Source organism: Mus caroli, chromosome 11 (genome assembly GCF_900094665.2).
Source record: "Mus caroli chromosome 11, CAROLI_EIJ_v1.1, whole genome shotgun sequence".
Lineage (NCBI taxonomy): Eukaryota > Metazoa > Chordata > Mammalia > Rodentia > Muridae > Mus > Mus caroli.
The window spans coordinates 4,526,514-4,541,579 of record NC_034580.1 but is presented as its reverse complement, the minus strand read 5'-3'; positions in this window follow the sequence as shown (position 1 = coordinate 4,541,579).

The window sequence follows — 15,066 nt, the reverse complement described above, 5'->3', positions numbered from 1 at the left end:
GAGAGAGAGAGAGAGAGAGAGAGAGAGAGAGAGAGGAAGTTGAAAGCTCTGTCTCAAATTCTTTAAAACGAAGGGCTCAGTACGGACATCCATGACTCAGGCCACTGACTGATATAGGTTCTCTATGAGTCAGATAAAGAGGTGACCTGGGTCACTTGATGACCAGCTGGAGGAGAGGATCGTCTATGAAGGACAATGAAAAAATAGATTAAATCACAAATATTGGGGAGCAGCCAGAGAGTGCAGTGTCAAAGAGTAACCCAAGAGGGCAGTAGCAGTTCCAAGGATATTTCAGAGAGCTCAGTCTCAAAGGACAACATAGATGTCCTCAAATCCTGGGGCTCTTATGCAGGAGGGAAGCAGCTTGAGGTTTTACTTGCTTAAAAGTCTCTAAGATAAATTTCTACTCTCAGCAGTTCTTAGAGGGTTCACAAAAAGGTTAAAGGATATGAGTTATACATAATCTCTTCTACCCAACAGGAAGGGAAGAATGTGTAAGAAGCAATTTTCTCTTTTTTCTTTTTATTTTAATTAGGTATTTTCTTCATTTACATTTCCAATGCTATCCCAAAAGTCCCCCACACCCTGCCCCCCCACCCCACCCCCAACTCCCACTTCTTGGCCCTGACGTTCCCCTATACTAAGTCATATAAAGTTTACACAACCAATGGGCCTCTCTTTCTAAACCAATGTCATCCCCAAACCTAATTCACACTAAATCAGCATAAAACTAAAAACAACTGGGCCATACTACTCCTGAATATAGATGTCAGCACTCTCAACAAAATATGAATATAATTCAATAATATATGCATTATATAACATGAAACTATTCACAGTTTTGAACTTTTATATAATAATTATAGCAAGCATATCTAAGGTAAGATTGCCCTAAGGATATACAGTTGTAATTAACATTTGGTTCTCAGCATAATCTGTTATACTTAGTCTAAAGAAGGAAGAAAAGTCACATAATAAAATCAATGAAAAAACTTAATCAACAAAATCTAGTATGTATTTATTATATTTATTGCAGAACTCTCAGAAAAGTAGAAAATAAGAGCACTCTTTCAACTTAATAAGAAGCATCTCTAAAACATGTACAGCAAATGTTTGATGTGATGAGTACATTCTCTAAGACAAGTAAAAAGATGATGTCTGTTCTTATTCAATATAACACTGGATGTTCTAGAGCAAAGTAACAGAATAAAAAGTAAGGAGTGGCAGAGACAGAAAAACAACAATGACAAAAAGATTTACTGTTTGTAGATACTGTGCTTGTCTACAAACAAAATTCCAGGGAATCAAAATAGAAACAAAACTGAGGCACCAATGAATAAGACACACACACACACACACACACACACACACACACACAAACCTAACTTTTTAAAAGCTAACAATGAATACATAAATAATAGATTTTAAACAGTGCTTAAATTGTTTGAAAATAAAGATAATATTTAGGTATATCCCAATCAACACAATTAGGATTTTCTACTGAAAACTACAGAAGGAAATAGATTCCTAAAGACATGAGAGGCACATCGTGTTAACTGATATGAAGACACACCACAGAAAGGAAATTGATTATGCTCAAATAGAGAGCAAAGGGTTCTTGGTTCATATAGAAAAGATTGTTTTAATCATTTATGGAAAGGTAAATCAACTAGATTAAAGTAATTTTGAAAAATAAAAATAAAATACAATAAAACCTTATTTTTGTTTTTGACTGCAAAATTAACTTGTCATTTATTTGGGTTGTTAAATTAATTTTTCTCTCATATATTATATTCTGACACCATGGTTTCCCCTTTCTCCACTTTCCGGTCACTTCTTCCACCATCTTTCTCCCCCACAATCTACTCCTCCATTTCCCATCAGGAAAGGGCAGGGCTCCCATGGCTATCAACCGACTATGGCATATCAAGTTGCAATAAGACTAGGTATTGGCACTCATATAGGCTGTATGAAGCAACCCAGTATGAGGAAAAGAGTCCCAAAAGCAGGCAAAAGAGTCAGAGACAAATCTTGTTCTGACCATTAGGAGTCCCACAAGATCAAGCTATACAACTATAACATATTTGCAGAGGGCCTTGGTCAGTCCCTTGCAGATACCCTGGCTGTCAGTTCAGTCTCTGTAAAGCCATGTGAGTTTAGGTTACTTGAGTCTATAGGTTTTCTTGTGGCATCCTTGACCCTTCTGATTCATACAACCCTTTCTCCCCTTCTTCTGCAGGATTCAATAAGTTCTGCCTAATGTTTAGCTGTAGGTCACTGTATCTGTTTCCATCAGTTGCTGGGTGGAGCCTCTTTGATGGTGATTATCCCAGGCTTCTGTCTCCAAGTATAGCAGAATAATATTGGGAATCACAATAAAAAAAATTGTCATCTTACCAATAGCAATCTATAGAGTCAACCAGTCCCCACGAAATTCCAACCCAATTGACCTTGAAAGAAAATACTCAACTTCATGTGGGGAAAAATAAAACCCAAGATAGATAAAACAATTCTGTGCAATAAGAGAACTGGCGGTATCACCATCCCTCATTCCAAGCTGTACTACAGAGCAATAGAAATAAAAACTACATAGTATTGGCATAAAAACAGACAGGTTGATCAGTGGAATTGAATAGAAGACCCAGATAGATATAAATCCACCCAGTTTTTAATAAAGCATCCAAAAATATACAATGAAAAAAAAGAAAGAAAGAAAGCATCTTCAACAAATGGTGCTGGTCTAACTGGATGTCTGTATGTAGAAGACTGCTAATAGACATGTATTTATCACCCTGCACAAAACTCAAGTCCATCTGGGTTCAAGACCTCAACATAAAACCAGATATACTGTAGCCTTCCCCAGCCTTGAGCAGGCTGATTCAGACATATGCCGCCACTGTGAATGAGACCATCTAGGGTGGAGCCTTCTGACCTAGATGGTTCTATTGTTCTGTCACCTGCTGCTGTTCTTCTCCAAGACCCTGCTACCTGCTGAGAGGCTGAACCTGCCTTCCTGAGAAATTCCTGAGATAGCAGACAACCTGGTGATTGACAACTTACTGCCAACTAGTGTGGTTAGACTAATTGCTTACAGGCTGGTGACAGGCATCAAGAGTGGATTGGCAGGGGATGGGCTTTCCCTCTTAATAAGCATAAACTCTTAGTAAACATGGGGCTTTGATCAGAATTTGTCTTGACCTCATTTCTTTTCTTGCCGTCTATTCTCTTTATATCCCCAGCCTGCCTTTCAGGAGGAACTGGGTTCGTGTGGCCACGAAAGGTCACAATATACTGAACCTGATAGAAGAGAAAAATGGGAGAAAGCCTTGAAAGGATTTACAGAAGCCAATTTCCCATTTTTAAATTAAGACATTATATAGCCAGGATATTCAATACTGAAATATTGCCTAAAATACACATAGATATCAACAGAGCAAAAGAGAACTCAGGTGTATAGGCACAGAAATGTGGCTGAGTTTTTTCACATCAGTGAATAAAGAACTAAATAGCAAGTTAACATGTCTAATAGCCAAAGTCCCACCAGCTGCTTTCTAGGGAACTTCCAGCCAAGATGACTGGAAATCCTGTTAGCCACCTATCCAGGACCCTCAGCTGCTTTTATGGCCCTGGGACCAGCTCACAGATAGAGAAAAGTTGCTCCAGGCATCTGGTTCAAATAGTCTCACCCTCCAGACAATAGCTAACACATGGAGAAAATTTGAGATTGAGCCTGCATCTCTCAATACAAGATCAACAGCAAAATGGCCACTCAACCCTACTGTGAATTAGTTCCTTCATGAATACAGTTAAGTACTTCCACTGGGAGAAGAAAGGTGACTTGAGAAAACAAACAAACAAACAAACAAACAAACAAACCCAAAACATAAATGAACAAACTATAGACTCACAAATCTCAGACAGAAATAAGAGGCAACCTGAAATACCAAGATAACTTGTTTCCTCTCAAAATTACTCATTCCATAGTAAAGCCCACAAATAAAAGTGACCTAGAAAAACTTCCAGTCAAAAATTTACATGAATCATTGTAATTATGTTCAATCAATCCAAAGAAGACATGAATATAGTTTGCTAGAAAAAAACCCAGCAAGATAAATGAGATTAGGAAACAAATTGGATCACTTTGAGATATGAAAATGAAATTCAACAGAGTTAGAAATGCTGAAGGAATCAAAAAACGAAACAACATTGAGAATAACATCAGTAAGCAGGGAGTGGGGATGCGGCACCTGGGAGAAATACTCACCGGCAGAATGATTATGTGGAAATAGAACCCTGGGCCTTGAAGACAAAGTAGACAAAATAATCATGATGGAAAAGTCAATGGCAAACTTAGAAAAATACATGAGAAGTAGATGAAGTGTTTAAAGACCTCATCAAAGACATAAACTTCAGATACTGGGCATAGAAGAAGGAGAAGGATACCATACCAAAGCTAGAGAAAGTTCAGCAAATTTCAGCACAAAAAGCATACAGAGCACTAAATATATAGGACAAGAAAATATACCCATGACATATTTCTAACATTAAAACATAAAGGGAATCAAAGGCTGAAAAATATTCAGGCTGGAGGAACAGTTCAACTGTTAAAGGCTAAATTACAATGCCAAGTTATAAAAAAAGAGCTACCTGAAAACACCTAGTATTTGTTTAAAAACAAAACAAAACAAAACAAAACAAAACAAAACAAAACAAAACAAAACAAAACAAAACAAAACATTGAAAACCAGAAGGACTTAGAAAGATGTGTTTCAAGCTATGAAAGATCACAACTGAAGGCCTTGGGAAAGCAGAACAAACAATACCCAGAAATGGTAGATGGGAAGATATAATCAAAACAAAGACCCAAATCAATGAACTAGAAATAAAAGAGCAATACGAAGAATCAATTTTAAAAAGCACCATTTATTGAAGATGCTTTCTTTCTTGCAGCGTATAATTTTGCTTCTTTGTCAAAATCAAGTGTCCATAGGTATGTGGATTTACTTTTGGTCTTTCAGTTTAATTCCATTAATCAACCTGTCTGACTTGATGTCAGATGCCATGCAGTTTTAATAACTCTTGCTCTGCAGTACAGTTTGAATTCAGGGATGGTGATACCTCCAGAAGTTCTTTGATTGTACACAATTGTTTTAGCTACCCTGAGGTACTGTGGTGGTTGTTGTTTTGTTTTGTTGCTGTTTTTATTTTTCCATATGAAGCATAATATTGTTTTTTGAAGGTCCTGTAAAGAATTGTGTTGGAATTTTGATGGGAATTGTGTTGAATCTGCAATTACTTTCAGAAGAATGGCACATTTTATTATGCTAATCCTACCAGTCCATGAACAAAGCAGATCTTTTTATCTTCTGGAGTCTTCTTCAATTTCTTTCCTCAAGTATTTGAAGTTTTCATCATTCAGATCTTCCACTTGCTTGGTTAGAGTTATACTAATATAGTAATTTATATTTTTTTGGCTATTGCAAAGGATGTTCTTTTCCTAATGTCTTTCTCATCTCATTTTTTGATTGTATATAGAAAGACTACTCATTTTTTGGACATAATTTTGAAACCAGCCACTTTGCTCAAGGTGCTTATCATCTATAGGAGTTCCCTGGTAGAGTTTTGGGTGTTACTTATGTCTAACTAAAGCTTCAAGAACTATTTTCTTTTGAAAGTATATTCTGTCTCTCTTTACCTACCAGAGGGTCTTCTTTTTAAAGACCACAGCACTGAAATGGGGAGAAAAACTGACTTTTTGATTGAAGACTGGATTCTTGGTCAATGAAGACAGAGTTAGATTGTCAGTCCTTCTGGAAATGGACCCTGAACTCTGTGGTCTTCTTTCTCCACATCTATAACATTAACCAATTCATGAGGAAAATCAGAAAGTCTCCTTACAGCTGTCAAGGTGACCAGCAGGGTATGACTGAGAAACAGTCAATAGGGAGAGCAGCCTAAGGACTCCCAACATCCATTGTGGACTCCTCAGACCAAGCTCCTAGAGCAGGATCTAACATGGAGGCTCTCATTTTAATGAGTATATACTGGATACAAGAAGGCACAAACTGGTAAGAGTGGCAACTTTACGGCCAGGGGCTACAGATAATAAAAGCCTTAATCTGGACCTGCAGATTAAGCACTTGGCCACTGCTCACCACAATTAGCATCACAGCCAAGGAGGTCAAGCGTTACACTGAAGGGCTGTAGAGTTACGAAGTGTAAGACTTGGAAAAGTGATTATTGCTTCCTGTTATTTTTGCAGTTTTGTTCATAGCAGACATATTATAATAGCCAGAATCTGGAAAGAACCCAGATGTCCCTCAGTAGAGAAATGGATACAGAAAATCTGGTACATTTACAAAATGGAATACTACTCAGCTATTAAAAACAAAACAATGAATTTATGACATTCTTAGGCAAATGGATGGAACTAGAAAATATCTTCCTCAGTGCAGTAACCCAACCACAAAAGAACACAAATTGTATGCACTCAGTGATAAGAGGATATTAGCCCCAAACCTAGGAATACCCAAGATATAATTGACAGACCACATGAAGCTCAAGAAGAAGGAAGACTAAAGTATGGATACTTTGGGCCTTCTTAGAAGGGGGAACAAAATACCCATGGGAGGAGATACAGAGACAAAGTGTAGAGCAGAGACTGAAGGAATGGCTATCTAAAGACTGCCCCACCTGGGGATTCATCCCATATACAGTTATCAAACCCACACGCTATTGTGGATGCCAACAAGTGCTTGCTGACAAGAGCCTGATATAGCTGTCTCCTGAGAGGCTCTGCCAGTGCCTGACGAATACGGAGGTGTGTTCTCAACCAACCATTGGACTGAGCACATGGTTCCCAATGGAGAAGCTAGAGAAAGGACCAAAGGAACTGAAGGAGTTTGCAGCTCCATAGGAGGAACAACAATATGAACCAACCATTACCCCCAGAACTCCCAGGGACTAAACAACCAGCCAAAGAGTTCACATGGAAGGACCCATGGTTCCAGCCGCATCTGTAGCAGAGGATGGCCTTGTCAGACATCAAAGGGAGGAGAAGCCCTTGGTCCTGTGAAGGCTTGATGCTCCAGTGTAGGGGAATGCCAGGGCAGGCAATTGTGAGTGGGTGAGTTGGTGAGCAGGGGGAAAGAGGGTGGGATAGGGGTTTGGGGTGGGGAAATCAGGAAATAGGATAGCATTTGAAATATAAATAAGGAAAATATCTAATAAAAAATAAAATAAACAAAAGCAAAGTGGAAGACATTAAGACATTTTAGAGATCAAAGGTATGACCAGGAAGTGAAACATCTCCAAGGTGCATAGAGTTTCTTGCTATGGGAACCTAGAGATGTTAAAAGTGTGTCATTGGAAGTCAAATATGTTGGGTAATTATCAGTAAAAGGCACCTTATTAACATTTTAGATTTATTTATTGCCTGTTGTTTTTTCTTAGTATAGTCTATTTTCTTACAGCATCCTTAAGTTTTAAGTAATAACAGTTACATACTTAAGAAGCTTAATACTTACATGCTTATTCCTTTTTGAAACTTATTCCATACTACATGTAGAAGGAATCAACCAAAAACATTAACAGAGACTTGCAAAGTGGCTCATTGGTAAAGCATGCACTCAGTTAGCACAAGGCCCTGGATTTAATCCCCAATACTTCTACAAATAAAAGTGTTAATAGAAATTGTGATTCTTTACCTGTTTGCTGATCAAAACTGAATTATGAGTATTTATAATGGGACTGAATTTAGGAAGCATTTCTGAGGAAAAAATGGAGATGGAAGTTTCAAAACATACAATTGTGTAAAGTTCTTCCTGTGTCATTGGGGATCACATGCTGATTCACTAGTCTCCTCCCTTAAGCATCACAGAACAACTAAGGACAGTCCTTATGGTCCCAGCACTCACTGTAATGACCCAAAAGAGCCACCCTAAGCCAGTTGCTCCCTAATCATTCCCTTGAAAAGCAGAGTAGAGTCTTTTCTCACAACCCCTTTATTCACCATGTTCTTTGTAGCCCTGTGCCTTCCTGTATGACCCTCTATGGTGTGTCAGTTTGTAGGTAGGACATTGCAACTATAAATGTCTTCTTTCTAATCAAGATGATTATTCCTATGTCTGCCTGTCTTAGCACACACCCTGGCCTCATCAACAGACCATCTATCAAGACAGTTTATGACTCCACAGAGCCTTCCATTCTGGACTCAGGTTCTGTATTCCTATGTGCTACATTTATACAGGTCTCACTGTTTTCCTAATTTCTGTGGTTTAGTTCTTCTACTTAAGTCTACAGTTTCCTGCCTACAAACTGCAGGTGGTAGTTTCACCTTTCTTGGAAAACAGTGGATTTTCAAAAAGTAATTATTGAATAAGTAAGGGAGCTACACAGTAGGGAGAGGAGAAAAATAGAAATGAGAGATTTAAAGTCAAATCATTAGATTTTTCCCTCTTTGTACTAGATCATCTTCAACAAGATGGGTTTAATACAAGGAAACTGACTATATCTGCCAGATACCTACTTTTGTTACAGGCCCTCAAATTTCTTTTTCACCAAAGAAAGAAAATTTATTGTTTTTCCAAGTGTTGTCCCATTTGGGCCCTGAAACTTCAACATGGGAATAAAGCTCATCACATCTCTTGGTTGAAAAGTTCACCATGACCTGCTGTAAGCTCTTTGTAGTAGTTCTCAGCAGAATTAGAATGAGAATGTAGACCATGAATTTTGTATTTATTTCACATGTAATATATGAAGACTTTTATGACTTTTCCCCCAGCAACAATGTCTAATAGCAGAAGAAAGTTTGAAAACATCCCCAAAGACATATGAACCAACAACTTTTTTCTTTGCAAAACTGACAAAAATAATTGAATAAGAACAAATGTTCTTTCTGGATGGTCCATAGCAATTCTTTGCTGTTATTATTACTAGCCCATCATGACCCAGTACCCAGGGTGTTATTCCCCAACTTGACAGTTAACCAGCTCCAGAAAGTCTCACAGCAAGCCTCTTTCAGAAGACCATCTGTTGTTCACCTGGCACCATGAATTGTACTTGGTTTCTTTTAAAGTCAGTGGTTTACACTCTCATGGATCAGACTCACTAGAACTAGAACATCATAGAGTGGGCCTTTCTGGTATGGTGTTTTGAATGATAATGGCCCACATAGGCTTACATATTTAAATGCTTAGTCACTGGGGAGTGGAACTGTTTGAGAAGGATTAAAAATATTGGAAGGTGCCTTGTTAGAGGAAATATGTCACTGTGAGTAGGCTTTGAGGTTTCAAAAGTCCAAGCTAGGCTGATGTAGTGACACACACTTGTAGTCTCAGCTCCTCGAAAGGTTAAGGCAATAGGATTTCTTGAGCCCAGAAAATCTGGGCTCTGTTTATAAGGTGTCTGTGCTAAGTTCTGCATCAATATTGTGAGCTCCTGGGAGCAGGTGACCATCAGGTTGCCTAAGAAACCCAGTTCCAGAAATGAAGCAGGTGAAAAGTTCATGCCAAGCCTAGTTTCTCTGTATCTCTGTATTTCTGTATCTCTGTATCTCTGTCACTCAGTTTCTGCCACTTTCTCCCCATCTGTGTTTCTCCTCCTTCTCTCTTTTACCCCCTATTTTTCTCTTTGATGATGAAGCAATGGGGAGCAAATCTGTGAGTAGAATTACTCCATGGCCTCTGTTTCTGTTCCTGCCCCAAGATTCCTGCCTTGAGTTCTTTGTCTGATTTACCTTTATGATGGACTGAGATCAGGACATGTAAACTAAAGTCAGCCCTTGCCTTTCCAAGTAGCTCTTGGTTATAGTCTTAATAATAGCAACAGAAAGAAAACTGAAGTACTACTTTCAAAAGTGTTTAAGATCCCTAGTCATCAGGGAAATACAAATACTCAATGTTGGTCAACTGAAGCAGAGAAATTAGCAGCAATTAAGACAAGTCCAGTATTCTTGAGATAAAATATCAGAAGTGTTTCCTGGGAGTCAGCACACAGAAGCTTTGTTCCACAGGTGGTCATGGTTGTACCTCATGTTGTCATCCAAATTTGGTACTATAAGAATCACCCAGGTGGTACTGCTTTTAAAAGCATGAAGGAGTGTGCCATGGAGAGCAGTTGGGGCTTGGCACTGTGAGAGGCCAGGAGATGCCATTGGTGAAGGTGCAACTTCAGTGTTAGTTGGAGACCCAGGACTAAAGGAGTCATTCAGAGAAGTTGAGGTTAGGCACCATGAAGAGAGACTACGAGAGCTATTGGTGAAAATACAGCCCAGTTGCTGAAGAAGACCCCAGAATTTTGGAGATTCCAAAAACATGAGATGACCACCAAGAACAGCAGTAGCAGTAGAGTAGAGAATATCTGGAGCCTACAAGACAAGCTGTGTGTGCTGCAGTGGGTAGAGTCAGGGGAGTGAGCTAAGCCCCTTGGAAGTACCCAGAAAATCATGAGTAACTCTAAGATAATAAATAGGATGTTGAGTTTGGTTTTGGAGTTTGGTTTTGCTTGGTTTAGATTGTGACTGTGCTTTGCTTCTTCTCTCTTGAATAAAGTATTTAACTTAATTTTAATTTTTCAGAATCCTACAGCTAAAAGGCTTTGAACTTTTAAAAGAGAATTAGGATTTTTAAAAAGATTGGATATTTTAGAGACAACTTTTAATCTGTTTGAATTTGTAAGGAATGTAAGCCTTTTAAAGTTATTTATGTTCTATTGTGTGATATTGAGATTAATGTGTCATCTTGGCAAAAAATGAAAAAGGGAAGGTTGTAGTTTAAAAATTTGTGTGTCTTCCAAGTTCCACCTGCTCCTGGAGCTGACCTTGTGCCACAGCTCTGTGGCCAATCCCTCCGGGAACAAGCTGGTCTCCCAAGAGTACTGATATACCTGAGAACACAGGTAAGACCACCACTTTTGCTTGAATACCTGGCCCAAGAGGGACCTGTCAAGAGCCCTCAGGACATAGGAACCAAGGACCAGCCTGGGACAGGATCCTTCCAGTTTCCGTGTGCACCCCAGAGCTGACACTGTGCCATAGCTCTCCATTCCCAAATCCCATCTCCAGATAGAGTTGGTCTCCCAGGAGTACTGACATGCTAACAGGTGGAATAAGCAACAATCAGAGACAGCGAGACCAGCTAACACCACAGATAACTAGATGGCAAGAGGCAAGGGCAAAAACATAAGAAACAGAAACCAAGGCTACTTGACATCATCAGAAACCAGTTCTCCCACCACAGCAAGCCCTGGATACCCCAACCCATCAGAAAAGCAAGGCTCTGATTTAAAATGACATCTCATGATGATGATAGATGACTTTAAGAAGGACAAAAATACCTCTCTTAAATAAATACAGGAGACCATTGGTAAACAGGAAGAAGCCCTTAAAGAGGAAACACAAAAATCCCTTAAAGAATTATAGGTCAATACAACCAAACACGTGAAGGAATTGAACAAATCCATCCAGGATCAAACAAAAAAAATGCAAATAGAAACAATAAAGAAATTACAAAGGAAGACAACCTTGGAGATAGAAATCCTAGGAAAGTGATCAGAAGTCATAGATGCAAACATCACCAACAAAATACGAGAGATAGAGAGAGAATTTCAGGTGCAGAAGATACCATAGAAAACTTTGTCACAACAGTCAAAGAAAATGTGGAATGCAAAACTTAACTAATCTAAAACATCTATGAAATCCGGAACACAATGAGAAGACCAAACCAAAGGTAATAGGTATAGAAGAGAGTAGATTCTCAACTTAAAAGGCCAGTAAATATCTTTAACAAAATTATAGAAGAAAACACCCCTAACCTAAAGAGATGCAAATAAACATTTAAGAAGCCTACAGAACTCCAAATAGGTTGAACCAGAAAAGAAATTCCTAGTATAACATAATAGGCAAGACACCAAATACACAAAACAGAGAAATAATATTAAAAGCAGTAAGGGAAAAATGTCAAGTAGCATATAAAGGCAGACCTATCAGAATTACACCTGACTTCTTACCAGAGACTATGAAAGCTAGAAGATCCTGGGAAGATACAGACCCTAGGAGAACACAAATGCCAGCCCAGACTACTATACCTAGCAAAACTCTCACTTACCATAGATGCAGAAATCAAGATATTCCATGACAAAAACAATTTACACAATATCTCTCCACAAATCCAGTCCTATAAAGGATAATAGATAAGAAACTCCAACACAAGGAGGGAAACTACACCCTAGGAAAAAGGCAAGAAAGTAATCTTTCAAGAAACCCAAAAGAAGCCGGGTGTAGTGGTGCACACCTTTAATCCCAGCACTTGGGAGGCAGAGGCAGGCAGATTTCTGAGTTCGAGGCCAGCCTGGTCTACAGAGTGAGTTCCAGGACAGCCAGGGCTACATAGAGAAACCCTGTCTCCAAAAGCCAAAAAAAAGAAAGAAAGAAAGAAAGAAAGAAAGAAAGAAAGAAAGAAAGAAAGAAAGAAAGAAAGAAAGAAACCCAAAAGAAGATAGCCACACAAACATAATCCCATCTCTAACAACAAAAATAATGGAAAGTGACACTTTTGCTTAATATCTCTTAACATCAATGAACTCAATTCCCCAATAAAAAGACCTAGAATAACAGATTGTATACTCCAAAGAACCAAACCCTATCAAAAAATGGGGAACAAACCTTAAAAGAGAATTCTCAACTGAGGAAACTTGAATGGCTGAGAGGTACCTAAAGAAATGTTCAACATCCTTAGCCATCAGGGAAATGCAAATTTACACAATATCTCTCCAAAAATCCAGCCCTACAAAGGATATTAGATAGAAAACCTCAACACAAGGAGGGACACTACACCCTAGAAAAAGCAAGAAAATAATCTTCTTTCAACAAACCCAAAAGAAGATAGCCAGACAAACATAATTCCACTTCTAACAACAAAAATAACAGGAAGCAACAATCACTATTCCTTAATATCTCTTAACATCATTGGACTCAATTCCCCAAATGAAAAGACATAGACTAATGGACTAGATACATAAACAGGATCCAGTATTTTACTGCATCAAGGAAATACACTTCAGTGACAAAGACAGACACTACCTCAGAGTAAAAGGCTGGAAAACAATTTTCCAAGCAAATGGTCCCAAGAAACAAGGTGGAGTAGCCATTCTAATATTGGGTGAAATGGACTTTCACCCAGAAGTTATCAAGAAGGATAAGGAAGGATTCTTCATACTCATAAAGGAAAAATCTACCAAGATGAACTCTCAATTCTGAACATCTATGCTCCAAATGCAAGGGCACCCACATTCATAAAAGAAACTTTACTAAAGCTCAAACCACACAATGCACTTCACACAGTAACTTAGTCTCCAGAGAACCAAATAACCCTCTCAAGAGAGATTTCTCAACTGAGGGAGCTCTAATGGTTGAGAAGCACCTAAAGAAGTGTTCAACATACTTAGTCATCAGAGAAGTGAAAATCAAAACAACTCTGACATTCTACCTCGCACCAGTCAGAATGGCTAAGATCAAGAACTCAGGTGACAGCACATGCTGGCAAGGATGTAGAGAAAGAGGAACACTCTTCCATTGCTGGTAGATTGCAAGCTGATATAACAACTCTGGAAATCAGTCTGGCAGTTCCTCAGAAAACTGGACATAGTACTACATGAGGATCCAGTTATACCCCTCCTGTGTGTATACTCAGAAGATGCTCCAACATGTAATAATGATACATGCTCCACTATGTTCATACAGCCATATTTAAAATAGCCAGAAGCTGAAAACAAACCAGATGTCCCTCAACAGAGGGATGGATACAGAAAATGTGATACATTTATATATATATAATAACTCAGCTATTAAAAACAATGACTTCATGGAATTCTCAGGCAAATGGACAGAACTTGAAAATATCATTCTGAGTGAGGTAACCCAACCACAAAAGAACACTCATGGTATACTGATAAGTGAATATTAGGCAAAGAGTGTGGAATACCCACAATACAACTCATGGACCACATGAAGCTCAAGAGGAAGGAAGACCAAAGAGTAGATGCTTATACTTAGAAGGGAAAACAATATGATCAAGAGAAGTTGAGTGTGGGAGGGACTTGGGAGAAAGAGAGGAGGGAGGGGGAAAGAGGGGCAGAATCAGGTATGGGAGAAGATGGAGGAGATGTACAGAGCACCAGGAAAATGAACAGAGATGTGTAGCAAAGGGAGATGGAAAACTATGGGTAGCAACCAGAAAGTCCCAGAAAACAGGAAAACAATAGCCTCCCAGGGTTCTACTGGGATTATATTAGCTGAAAAACCCCCACAAAGGAGAGGGAGAACTTTTCAATACCATGTCCAGATATTAGGCATGTCCCCCAGTTAAAGGATGGGGCCACCCACCCATCTCCAAAATTTTAACCCAGAATTGCTCCTGTCTAAAGGAAATACAGGGACAAAGAGTGGAACAGAGACTGAAGGAAAGACCATCCAGAGACTGCCCTACCTGGGTATCCATTCCACATGCAGACACCAAACCAGACACTATTGCTTTTGCCAAGATGTGCTTGCTGACAGGAGCCTGATGTAGCCATCCCCTGAGAGGCTCTGCCAGATCCTGACAAATACAGATGCAGAGGCTCACAGCCAACCATTGGACTGAACGCAAGGACCCCAGTGGAGGAGTTGGAGAAGGACTGAAGGAGCTGATAAGACCTTATCTGTCATCAACGGGAGGGGAGGCCCTAGGCACTGTGAAGGCTTGATACCCCAGTGTAGAGGAATGCTTGGACAGTGAAGCAGGAATGGGTGGATGAGTGGGGGAGCACCCTCATAGAAGCAGTGCACAGGCAGATGGGATAGGGGTTTTGCAGAGGAGAAACCAGGAAAGGGGATAACATTTGAAATGTAAACAAATAAAATATCCAATATAAAAATTTTTTTCATCACAGCTCCAATATTGGAGCTGTGACGAAAGGATGGACCATCTAGAGACTGCCATACCCAGGGATCCATCCCATAATCAGCTTCCAAACGCTGACACCATTGCATACACTAGCAAGATTTTGCTGAAAGGACCCTGATATAGC